This window comes from Diceros bicornis, chromosome 2 (assembly GCF_020826845.1).
Source record: "Diceros bicornis minor isolate mBicDic1 chromosome 2, mDicBic1.mat.cur, whole genome shotgun sequence".
NCBI lineage: Eukaryota > Metazoa > Chordata > Mammalia > Perissodactyla > Rhinocerotidae > Diceros > Diceros bicornis.
In genome coordinates, this window is record NC_080741.1 from 7655402 (window position 1) to 7669553 (window position 14152).

The window sequence follows — 14152 nt, forward strand, 5'->3', positions numbered from 1 at the left end:
ATTTGTAGACCCCTTCCTTATCTTCAAAGCCAGCAAAGGTGAATCAAGTCCTTCTCACATCCCTCATGTGGCATCACTCTGACCTCTTCCATAGTCACATCTCCCTCTGAGTCTCTTCTCCTTCTCTTTTCCATTTTTAAGGACCCTTGTGATTATATTGGGCCCACCTAGATAATCCAAGATCATCTCTTCACCTCAAGGTCCTTAATTTAATCACACCTGCAAAGTCTCTTTTGTCACATAATTTACCATATTCACAGCCTCCAGAGATTAGGATGTGGACATCTTTGAACAGCTATTATTTTGCCTATCACGGTTTATCATTTGTACCCTAAAGATTCAAATCCACTCCATGTAAAAAACATTTTCACCCTATTCCAAGGTCCACAATGTCTCAACCTGTTATAGTATTAACTCAAAGTTCAAAATCTCATCTAACTCTCATTTGTATAAAAGCCCCCAAACTAATCATCATAAAAATCATCTAAATTAAATCTAAGTATAATGCATACTAGTGCAAAATTCCTCTCCATTTGTGGACCTGCGAAACTAGAAAACAGGTTATCTGCTCCCAAAACACAATGGTAGGACTGGCATAGGAGAGCAGATAGACATTCCTTCTCAAAAATAGAGAAAATATAAGAAAAAAGGAGTCACCAATCCCAAACAATTTCAAAATTAAGCCAGGCAAACACTATTAGGTTTCAAGGCCTGGGAATAGTGATTCCACCCTCCGGACTCTAGGCTCCGCAGTCTGAGCTAGAGGTTCGACCCTCTTGTCTTGAGGCTCCACCTTGTGAGTCATCTTTCCTTTATTAGGAATGAGAGCATATATTTGCTGCTGAGTAGTTTTATCAGCCTGTTTCCTTCCTGGAGAATTTGGGGTATCAGAAAGTCATCTTTTATTTTGTCCTCTCTCTGTTGTGTTCAGTCCAAGCTGGCAGTATTTCTCCTGGCATAACCTTCTCAAGAACCTGATAGGTTTCCTGTCTATGTCATGGAGATTCACTCCAGTAGACAAGGGACTCAGAGATCTTTCCTAGATAATCTTATCTCTGTTTTTGGCTTCTGCCTAGTTGACTGAGGGGATCTATGAGTTACATACTTAATCTCTTCAAAAAGCATTTATGTTATTGAATATTTTGACTTTTTTATCTTCCTAAGGTATTTCGTAAAGATTGTGTAGCCACACTGATCTTTTTCTCTAGAGCTTGCTTTTCTGATGGAGAATCTCTTAATTTTAGGATCTTTTGCAATTTGGATAGGCTGACAATTTCCCAAATCATCAAGTCCTGCTTACTCTGTGTTTAACAGTTCTTTTCTCAATTTATGTCTTTCCTCTTGTATTTTGCTATAAGCAGCAAGAAGAAACCATGCCACAAATTCAACACTTTGCTTGGAAATCTCCTCAGCTAAATGTCCAATTTCATTGTTTCCAAATTCTGCTTTCCACATAACTTCAGGACATAATTCTGCTAAGGGTTCTGCCACTATATAGCAAGAATCTCCCCTTTCTTTAGTTTCTAATATCGTGTTTCTCATTTCCTCCTGAGCCCTCACCAGAAGCACATTTAACATCCGTATATCAAAAGCTACTGTCACATTTTATGTATTTGTTACAGCAGTACAATACTTCCAGGTACCAAAATCTGCATCAATCAGAGTTCAACCAGAGTGGAACCAGGAGGAGATAACTATTAAGAGATTTATTATAGGGGCCGGCCCGGTGGCTTAGCGGTTAAGTTCACGCATTCCGCTTCAGTGGCCTGGGGTTAGCCAGTTCGGATCCTGGGCGCAGACCTACTCACAGCTCATCAAGCTATGCTGAGGTGGCGTCCCATATAGAAGAGCTGCAACTCTACAACCGTGATATACAACTACATACTGGAGCTTTGGGGAGCAAAAAAGAAAAAGAGAAAGATTGGCAACAGATGTTGGTGCAGGGCCAATCTTCCTCACTGAAAAAAAAAAGAGGAAGAGAGACCAGAGCTCTCTTTCTCTAAAAACTAAATGAATAAATAAAGATTTATTAGAAAGAACTGGCTTATGTGACTTTGGGTGCTGGAGAGGCAACACTGAAACTGACAAGGCCAGCCATCAGGAAAGTCAGGCTAGAACTCTTGGGCATGGGCTGAGGGTGTTGTCCACAAGTAGAATTTCTTCTTCTGAGACGCCTCAGCTCTGATTTTAAGACCTTTCAACTGATTGATTCAAGCTCTCCATATTATTTAGGATATTCTTTCAATGAGGTTTTTTTGTTCGTTTGTTTGTTGAGGAAGATTGACCCTGCGATAACATCTGTTGCCAATCTTCCTCTTTTTTCCTTTTTCTCCCCAAAGCCCTCGTACATAGTTGTGTATCATAATTGTAGAGTTGTGTCTCTTCTATATGAGGTGCCACCTCAGCATGGCTTGATGAGCAGCGAGTAGGTCCGCACCCAGGATCAGAAACAGGGAACCCCAGGCAGCTGAATTGAAATTCGCGAACTTAATCGCTACGCCACTGGGCCGGCCCCTGGGATATTCTTAAAGTTAACTGCCTATGGTCTTTAATCATATTTACAAAATACCTTTACGGCAATACATAGATTAATGTTTCATTGAATAACTGTGGGCTGTAGCTTAGCCAAGTGGACACATCAGAAAGACCATCACAGCACATTGTGTCAATATGACCTTCCTTGTTTTAATCCTTGCTCAGGCACTTACTAAGGCACCAAGAAATTTGATAAAAAATTCTAGCCAAAATTTCAAACCTGTAAAAAGGAATAGTCACATCTATGTGATGTAGTATAGGGATGAACACTCTAAATTATTGATTATGGTACTAGGTAAATAGCAGATGTTTAACAAAGATTAATTTTCTGGTCTCTGCTTCTCAAAAGTAGAAAAGAGAGTCTAAAGTGCTTAAGTATATATTCTGTTGTCAGTACAATTTTAAGCACTTTAACTATATTAACCCAATTAAAGAAAGAGTATGAGGTACTCTGGTTAAAGAAAGATGAATGGAGGCACGAAAGATTCAGACTACTTGAAAAGTTAATGAAGCAGGAAGCTCTGCTAATCTATTTCAGAATAATGATTTTTAATCTCTATTTTAAAATTCTATTAAAAGTAGCTTGTGGTTCAAGCATAAACAGCTGTATTGTTCTACAGTTTCTAAAAATTAAGCAAAGTTGAACCTGTTCAACCTCATCATTGAACTCTAAGAGAGGAACAAAAATGACAGAAAATAATTTAAAAAGGAAAAGACACTCATAGAAAACTGTATATTGGCAATGTAACCAAAGTTCAACCTTAGTGCTTTTGTTGAACATGCCAACTGAATGCAGAGTCTTACTGCCACATTGGAGCTTGGTATGATATGGGATAAATCAAGCAACCCCTATGTACGGTGAATAAAATGAGATCCATTTACTGGTATATGATTCCTGGCTTCTGCCTCTGCCAGGATAATTGCCACTGCCAAGACTTTATGTTCAATGAACTCAATCAGCCAGTCCAAAAAGTCACGTGATGATGCTGTATGGTGCCAACCAAAAGGGAATGTTGCTGGGGAGCTTGGGAGGGGGGAAAGCTCAGACAAATGAGCTGTTTGGCAAGATGTAATCCCCTTTGGAAGGCCCTCTACCTTTCAAAGAGTATACTGCATTCTGCTAGGAACAAATCCCAGCTATATTCTTTCACAGAAATCCCCGTAAGCTTTACCATCACTGGTAACATAGCTCTGATGGTGGCAAAAACTCTACTAGTGAGTGCCTACTATCTCTAAGATGAGTTTGCAAGATGATCACTTATCCTCAAAACATCTTTTATTGCTATTTCTCTCTTCACATGAAAACTTTCCAAATTCTCTAATGTCTTGCCATAGCTTAATATTCCCATAATTTTTCTCAAACTTCAAAGTTAAAATTTATAAAAAATTTTTTTAAAAAGAGTGCATAATACAAAACAATTAACAGATAAAATAAAGGCTTTTTATAGTTGGATTTAAGTTTATTTTAGGATGCACACTTATTTTTGTCTTTTACGTGTGGATGATTTGTTTTCTTGATTTTTAATTCAAGGCACCCAGGGGCATTTTATTCACTTTGTACTTTCCATAAAAATGAACATAAGTCTCCTGTCTCCTTATTCCAGCTTTCCCAGAATAGATATAATTTGTTCCACCAAGTTTTCATTACTCTATTGCTTTGGCATGTTGTCATATGTTGCTGCACTTGGTCTCTTGAAAGCATGAGAATATGATTGCTACAGACAGTGCTGAATATATCTTTCATTTATTCAGCTGGTGGAAGATAGAGAACAAGAGTTGATATTTAGCAAAGTAGACTTTGTAATGACAAGACTGTTTATAGGTTATTCTTGGAACATGCTGAGCCTTGAATTCTTTGTATGATTTTTATACATGGTTGTGTTTCAACATAATTTTTTTACTAAAATGTTTTCCTTGAAGTTATAAATAGATATGGAAAGGTTGCATATTTAAAAACATCAATGCCTCCAAAATAATAATTTTTAGATTTTACCAAGAAATTAATGTTTAAATTTTAAGCTCACATAAATATAAATTAAAAGCTATGTAATAGCTCTTTCTAGACTCAGGGATAAAAATGCAGCCTAGAACTGTTTTGTGTGTGTGTGCGTGTGTGTGTGTGCATGTGTGCATGTTTGTGTGTACATATGTATGGTGAGTTTCTCTTTTATATTGTTCTTTGGAGAAATTGTGTTTAACCGAGTAAAAATAAGACAAAGTCTACAGATACCAAGATTTGTTTGTGCAAAAATCCATCTCTAAAATCAATACTCCTTAGTATTTTACACTATCACAATGAGAAATGACAAAAGTTTATAAACCAATTAATTAAAAACTTCATTTCCCAAGAAAAAAAAATGTAGCTCCTGTGTACTTCCTTGCTGTTTTATAACCTCTCTTCTCTTCTTTACTACCATCATCCCCATCAACACTTGACCAGAAAAAAACCAGGCTTTCTGGGATCCATGAAAGTTTTAATAAAAAATATTCCCCATCTAATAACTTCTAGTAGTTTTTAAAGTTAAGGAAAAAGTGGTTCATCCTAGTAAAGAGTTTAGTTATTTTACTGAGGTATTAATAAAAAAGACCAAAGTGATATTCATGCCAGCTTTCTAAGCATTTTCCCCCTTTAATTCCAGATTCAAAAAACAGATTGAATCTGTGAGGGAGATTCTTTCCCTGACTCTCTCTCTTCCCCATCCTACCCACTACCTGTGGTCTATGCCCACCCCACATTTAAACTGCTGATCCCTTTCCCCTTCTTTTTACATAAGACATTGCTTGAGAGAAAATCTTGAAAAACAATTATGCTCATATAGAAAAATGTATCTTCAGTTTTTTTGTTTATCCTGGATTGTTGAAATTCCTGGGGCACTCTGTATTGTTGTTGTTGAGTTAGCCATTGCCATTAACCTTGTTTGTACTGTTTTTATTAATTATGTCTTCAGGTTGGTTTGAATATATGTGCTTCTTAGGGACCAAAAATTCTTCTACTCTCCAGCTTTATTACCCTATGACTTTATATCTTGAAAATGGAAGATTTTTGTTCCCTTCACTTAAATAGCCTGTTCTCTGTTTTTACTAATCAGATCTTTTTGTCTTTTCTGAGGTGGTACCCAGACACGGAAACACAATTTCTAACCAGAACTTGACAAGATTTTTATGTAATTAGAATGTCCGTATTTTTCTTTTGTTTCATTCCTTGTACGCAAATTAATTTTAACCTTTACTACATTTTGCCTGGGGTTAGGTAGAGAAATACAGAAAGTATGTACATAGAAGGTTGAGCACATAACTGTCACCACTGCTCTCCTTAAAAGTAGTCATTACACAAGGATCTCTGAAGTCTTGAGGTACCGCAGCTCCTGCATCCAATTGGTCAATAAATCTTATTGGCTTTCCCTCTAGGATGCACCGCATCCACTTCCTCTATCGCCCTCAGTACAAGCCTCTAATATTGGCCACCTAGCCTCTGAATTACCCTCACCTTCCATGCTTGGCTCCCTTTACAACCCATCCTGCACACGCAGTCGGCGAGACACATTAGATCATATCATACCTGAGCATAGAATCCATTAAGAACTTCATCACATTTTGAATTTCAGATGTAAAAAGCTCTGCATAATCTTGCTATGATCTTCCTATCTATCTCTCTGATTTAATCTCATACCAGGCTTTCCTGTGCTCTCTGCACTCAGTGGCCATCGGTCTATCCTAGGACACATGCCCCAGGGTTTCTTCATGATCTTCCCTCTGCTTGGCCCTATGTTAGCCAGATCAGCCCAGGACTGCCTCTTTCTCCTCATTCAGAAATCACCCAATTTCTGCACCCCAGAGAAGTCTAAATGATGCAGCCTAAAGTGCTACCTCTTTCCCAACTAACCCAGTTGCTCTCCAAACAGCATCACCCAGTTTTGTTGCCTTCACAGCTTGGATAAAGAGACCTTTCATTATCCATTCATTTATCTTGCCTGTCTCCTATTCTAGAATATAAGCTCCAAAGGAGCGCAGCCTACATTCTCACTGTTCTGTCCCCACATCTGACACACAATAGGTTCACTGTAAATGGAACCCGAGGTTACTACGAAGCTAAGAGGTTGGGTGAGAGAAATTACAGTAAGAAATTGTATATTTTGATTATGGCTACAATGATGATGATGATTACTATTCGAAGTCAGCACTAATAAAATTTACTCTGTAGTTGACGTTTAGAAAATACTCAACAGATACTGTTTAAAATGATGTGTATATGTGATAAAATTATTTAAAGAGAACTAGAAATCTGGACTAGCTAATAAATGAGCATCCGTTATAACGCTTTTTTGTAGTCCCCTTAGAACTGATGGAGCCTAGTGGAAGGGGGAAGCGGAGGGCAAGCGAGGCCCCTGCTGGGTGTGGAGCTGGACAGAAGGTTCTCTTGATACATGGGATAGGGTGGGAGAGGGCCTTCCCTCAAGACTGCTCACTGCCTGGAGATTAGTTTGCCTTATGTTCATCCATCTGCGGTGTGACAGCTAATTCATTTTCTCTTTAAAAGAAACTACTATTCTGGCACAGGTCTTAATGCTTCACTCCTAAATCTTCCATTTTCAGTCTAGTTGAATGTTGATTTTTCAATCCATTCTGAAAAGATATAGCAGATATTTTCAAACCTAGCTTACTTGAAACCTTGGTTGTCTAAGAAGCATTTTAGGACAAATATTTCTATCCAGATCTCTGGTTCACTCTTCCAAGGCAGGGGGAGGGAACTAGGGTGATATTGTATTAGATAACATAAGAATCTGTTCTTCATGGAATTCTGGGGAGTAGAAGACTAGTGATCCTCTCCTGATAAGTAATTGAAATAAGAGTTCCTGGTAGACTTTTCCCCTTTGTGGCAAGTTGCTGTAAGAATTCTTCAGTGGGGTTCAGATCATTAAATGCGTCTTGGAAAATCTGTTATCAGCAGGAGAGTGGGAGAATATGGTTCGTCTGAAACTCACATAAGGTCTCAATAAAAATCATTTTGGTAGTATATCTGATAAGCCAGATTAATTTATACTTGAATCTGGAAGAATGGGCCCAAATCTCTGTAGTACACTATCTTTACCCTTCTGAGAGAGAATTCTAGAGAATGTTATGCACCCTATATTATTTTATTTATATTGTTTTCTTCTAAGCTCTGTAGAATGAGTATATAATTATGCAGTTTACTCCCCCCAGAACCTCTTCTTTCACACTATCTCTGATTCTAACCACCATTTTTATTGTGCAAAAATATTTTAAACATTCCTCTAATATATACCTCTCATCTGAATGAGAGATATAGAATATATCTGCTTTCAAGTTTTAGTTAACATATACCGCATCTTCAGACTGTATACTCTGTCCCAATCCATCTACTACATTGCATTAATACCTAGAAAATTATCATTGCTAGAACCAGCTGAGGGCACGTTGAATGTGAGGAACAAACAATTACACTGAGAAGCCACCTAGAGAACCAGGGCTAATTCTGAAGCAAGGTTGTCATGACGAATATCACTCTAAACATAAGCCGTTTGCAAAATGGCTTTTATGATTTGTTCTTTATTGTTGCAGATGTCTCATCTGGGTGTCCTAGATGGTAGGATAGATGCCCAATACCTTCCAAATAAACCTAGAGAAGGTAAGCCTTCCGAAACACTCACTACCATTGAAGACTCTTCACTCTCAAAGGCCCCAGCTTGTGAAGAGCAAGGCTTCAATTCATGGCTTATTAACTTTCATCCTTCAAGATGTTCTGAGAGTTAAGACCCGATACATTTCAGCAGCTAATTCTTTGGGCGAGATGACTAGAGGGCATTTTTATATTGGATAGCCACATCTTTTATATAATAAATGAGTTTTAAACATTATTTTTAATAAGTTGAGCAACAAAGGTGTCATTCTATTGCATTTGTTTCCTGTAACCTCTGCAAAACTTGGAAAACAATTTACAAGAAAAATCTCCCTTAAAGACAAATGTTTTCCTATTTAAGCACCTAAAAAGGTAGAAAGTCACTTGCTGAAATCAAAAGTGACCTAACTCATTAACCAGTTAAATATTCAAAAAGGTCCCTCTATCAGTCTGAATATACTCAAAATGTTTGTATTTCCTGTGGGGCATTGGTATGACTATAATTTTGGCTTCAAACTGCTGATGATCTTTATTCCTCTGTCAATCTCTTTGCTTGTGTGTGTGTGTATGTGTGCGTGTGTGTGAATGTCTGTGTGAAACTCCTACTGATTTCAAAGCTTCCAGAAGAGCAAGAGAAAATACTCTTCTTCATTAATCCACTATGGTGGGATTTTTAAGCAGTGCACATATAAAAGCAGAACAAGTAAAGGGAAACATAAGGACCTTCATTTTCCAGGTCTCCTTCTACCTTCTTTGTTTTTTTGTTTCTGTTTTTTTTTTTTTTTTGCTTTTTTTTTTTAATGAACACATGCAACGTTTACCTCTTCATTTCAAATGATTCTGGTAAATTTATGGGATTATCAGATTGTTCTATCACAGGATTGATCACAAGAAAAGTTTTTAAGGAAAAAAAACTTTTATCAAAATAAATAATAAATAAACTTCCATCAAAATAAAAATTTGGAGCTACTGACATAAAAACTCATTCATTTTCAATTAATATTGATGTTTTCTGTAAAAAAGGGAAACTCCCTTTTCTTCTCCATATACAAGTACTTCCCATTACTCATGCCTTCCCTTGCTTCATGGTTGTGGTTATTGCTTAAATTGTAAATGGTTAACTTATTCATCAGGTTGTTTTCGCAAGCTGTTACAATTTTACTAAAAAAATCATTATTACTAAACATAATGGTTCATTTAATAATTCTTTTAAATCTGACCTTGAAGAAAACAGTTTATAGGTCACCTACTCTGTGAAACTCCTCAGTCCTCTCCACCCTGTTATATATATATGCACAGTTGATTGCTTTCTCTCTAGTGCTTAATAAAGACACCTATCATAGCTCTCATTATACTGATTATAATGAGATTTTCAGGTCTGTCTTCCCCATAGATCTGAGCTCTGAATGGTAGGGATCTTGTTTTTTTAATTTATCTACATGTAGGTACCTGAGCAATGCCCAGCATATGCTAGACAATAAGTAAATATTTGTTGAAATATGTGTTTTAATTTCCTTAATTTCACTTTTTTCTGATTATAAAATAATCTTATTGAAGAATATTTGAAAAATACCTAAAAATACAAAAAACATTCATTACTTTTAACACCACCATCCTGAAATAGCCACTGCTAAAATTCACGTCTCAATTAATTTTTCTTAATTGAATTGATTTGTGGTTTAAAATGAATAAACAGAGACTTCCACAACCCAAAAATTCCCCCTTTTCCTCCCCTTGACTGTATATTTCACATCTTACTTAATAGATTATATATTTTTTGAAGGTCCTCTAATCTGCTGGCTCTTTTGCAGTTATTCAGGGACAGTTTCGTCTGCCTTCATTCATTGATTTATTTTCACGCAATAAGTGTTCATTGACCTGCTGCTGTGTTTCAGGTACTATATTGGCCTTGGAAAAATAATACGGAGCAAACATACCTATCTCTGTCTTCATGGAACTTATAGTTAGAAGAGCAGACAGTAACAGATAATTTACAAAACGAAAGGTCATATTTCAATTTAGAAACTGTGAGTCCTTTTCTAGGAGGTTGAAGAAAAAAAAAACATGAATAATTTGCAATGTTCATAATCTAGACATTCAGGGATTGTCTGTGTTGGAACATCTGGCATTTATGTGGCATTTATGTGTGTGTGTGTGTGTGTGTGTGTCTGCATGCTTCTCTTATTCTGATCATGCTATGGAAATACTTGCAAGTTTCTAGCTATCCTGAATCCTTCTAGCCATAAATTTAGGCTCTCTTCCTCCAAAAGATTAGATAGTCACTTGATTTTGTTCCTGATTTATTAATTTATTAAACAATTTCTAGGTATAATCTAACCATCAAAAGATCTTCTTTTGGAAGAAATCATGGATTTTAAAGGGTTTAGAACACTGATATTCACTTTTCAACTCCAGTATTTTATATGTAGAAATCACATATGTATAATCACGTTATAACCCACATACATTAAAAAAAAATTGGAAACAAACCAAAACCAGCTCAATCTCAGAAAATCAGATATAGGTCTGCAACCGAGAGCTGCTTTTCTGATAGAACATTCTCTTTATAATGGAATTGATACAAGAAGCATTTATCTTTTGATTTCTTTGTCCTCTAAAAAAGATTTCTATTTTGTATACTATGTTTTAAGTGACATTTCTTCAGTAATATTAAAAATTCAATGATGAAGAAAGAGAAGTGAGGGCAGTGGGCTTAAATTTAAGCCATTCATAGTGGATTTCCAAAATTTATTATTACTTTTCTAAATGATCATCATTCATTGTATCTGGGCTACTTCATAATTAAAAAAAATAATAATTAATTATAGGTAGCCTTTCAACTTCACATACCGTAATGCAAATTAGAAATGCCTGCGTCCTGGATTATAGCTCTACTCACCTAGCCACTGTCAGGAGTTTAAAATGGGAAATTGGTATTAATAAATGTAAAGGTTTCTTTTAACTAAGTCTGAGAAAGAAAAAAATTCTAAATAACTCCAAATATTCTAAATGACATAATAGAGAAGCAAATATCAAAGAACAACTTCAAAACAATTTGTTATTGTTGTTGTTTAAGGGTTTTCTTGCAGAAATGAAATGATCGAACACTTCAGAGGGTGATTTTATATGTTTAGAGAATAAGTAGAAAACTTCAACAATATTTGTAGGCAAAAAGTAGCTTATATGTATTTTAGTTAAATAGAGGTAAATAGGCACTCATGATAAGGTGTTTATTTCCATGTTAACTTTAAAATATGCTGTATCCTTAATGTCCTTGGTTTCATTTTCCATTGGTGTGATTTAACACTTCTTTGCTCTCTTCTGTACAAAGAATACGATAGAAAGAGAGGAGAAAAATCTTGAAAATATCTTAGGTAACCATTAATGAACATGATATTGCTTTCATTTTTCACTTTTGGTTAACCTATTTTTTATTTTTCTAAGTAAAGTTTTATTGAAATAGAACACACAGGAAAGTTCACAAATTTTAAGTGAATTTTTACAAATGAACATATCCATGAAATCATCATCCACATGGAGACAAAACCAGAAGTCGCCACCATGTTCTCTTCTAGACCTGAATTTCTCCACAAAACTAACCGTCTTTCTGACATCCATCATAGCGGATTTTTAATTTTGCCTACTTTTGAATGTTTTATAAATTGAATCAAACAGTAAGTTCTATATTATGTCTGGCTGCTTTCACTCAATATTTTATTGTTGAGATTTATCCATGTTGTTAACTATGGCGATATTTCATTTGTTTTTATTGCTGAAGAGCAGGGGTCCGCAAACTTTTTCTACCAAAGGTAAATACAGTAAATATTTCATGGTTTGGGGCCGTATGGTCTCTGTGACAACTACTTATTTCTGCCATGGTAGTGTGTCATAGCACGAGAGCTGCCACAGACAGTACGTAAATGAATAGACATGTCTGTGCTCTAATAAAACGTTATTTACAGAATCAGACAGTGGCAAGATTTGGTCCATGGGCCATAGTTTGCCAACCCATGATGTAGAGTATTGTATTGAAAGAGTAAACCGCAATTTGTTTATCCAATCTACTACTGATACTGCCTCCAGTTTAGTTAATGATGCTAAAAAACTTCTAGATCACATCTTTTGATGCACATACAAATGTATTTTGGCTGTGCATATCCTGAATTATTTACCTGCTGGGTCACAGGGTAGGCTTATGTTCAGCTTTGATAGATACCACCAAACAGCTTTCTGAATTCACACCCACCAGCAGTCTATGGGAGTTCCAGCTGCTCCACTTCTCCACCAACACTTGGTATGGTCAATTTTTAATGGGATATAGTGATGAGTTACAGAGATGATACTGGAATTAAATCTATAGCAAGGAATATATCTCCATGGATGGTATTATTACGAATTTAAGTTTAAGCATTTAATTTTAGTTGATCTGCACATTTTTTCCCCCAGTTTGGTAAAAACACAAACATAAACCCACCCACACATACAGCAGCTGAAACAACAACAAAAACTGCATTTGCTAGTCCTGAAAGAATGCTGTGATTTCCTATTGTGCTTTAGAAAAAAAAAAATCATGCACTGTATGACTAAGAGAAATAGAGAGAAAAAGTGATGCATCCTATTATCCTTAAAAGGATCATCTTAAACCCTCAGAAACCATCTCTAGCCAGCGCTTTCAAAGTCAGCTCAAAGTGCAGTGGGATGTGCAGAAAACGTTCATTAGTCAGGCACACCACGAGTTAAGTCTTTACTTCTAGGAATCATTTCTAATCATTTGTAATTAGAGTAATGCTTTTGAAAATGTTTGCATTGCTAATCATGAGGAATTGAAACCCTCTCTTCTGGGAAAGCGAGCAGATGGTGTGACTTCATTTACTTTTTCCTGGTCAGCAGGGAGGACTAAGGGATTTAACTTGTCCTTTCCATCTCTCCTGCCCGGGGTGTGGAGAGTTGTCTAGTCTGCGGTCACAGCTCTTGGCTCAGCTAGTTCTTGCCCAGTTCCTTTTGTTTGCTATTACTTTGATCTTCGCCCAGTATCAGCAATGCCTTGCTTGGATGACTCTCTCACCCTAGCTCTTACTCTTTTCCTTGGCAGGAGTAGTCTTTTCTTTTGGTTGTAAGAATCTGGCCAGTAATGAGGTGGTAAACTCCTGTCGAAGCAGCAGGAGTTGTCAGTGCTCCTTTCTTTCATTAACTTTCTTGGGCTGTAGCCACAACAGTGAGACTTCAGGGACTGAGAACTTAAACTTCTCCAGCACTGATCATTTTTCCACATGGATTCACATGGCCCCAGAGCCCCTTGGCCCCTTTCACCACCCCTGCCCTTCGTCCAGCTTTTTATAGATTATCCTGAACTTTCTGTCCAATACTCTCCAGGGCCACCATGAAATAATACACTTGAAGCATTTCTTTTTTTAGTTAACCAGCTTTTATTCGTTGTTGTTAAATTCATAGCACTTTCGTACAGCTTTAACAAGAGGTGCTGAAACTTCAGATAACAGCTGTGGCAAATTATCTTTTTCCTTGTGAAATAAGCAAGTAATTGGTAACCATACTTTGTAGCATAATGTCATTTATTTTAGTCCTAGTAGAAGAATGAAAATCATTGTATTCTTCTACCTAATAGTAACCATTATATAAATATATATAGGTTTGTGTATATATATATGTATATAACTAGTATATAGTATATGGTTAGAAAAATCCATATCTCTTCAAGTAGTGACCATTCAGTTAAATATTCATGTCATCACTCACCACGCGATTCATTCTAAAAGAAACAATGTATTGATATACTCATTGGGGGCTTTGACCAACCTAATGTGATGATAATAATAATATAACAGTGATATCAATAATAATAATAATGGCAATAAAACTGTCATGTTTTATTGGCTGCTATGTGCCAGACACAATACCAGACATTATGTGTACATATGTGTGTATGCGTAAAATTTATAATTCTCAGATAAAACTTGTAGT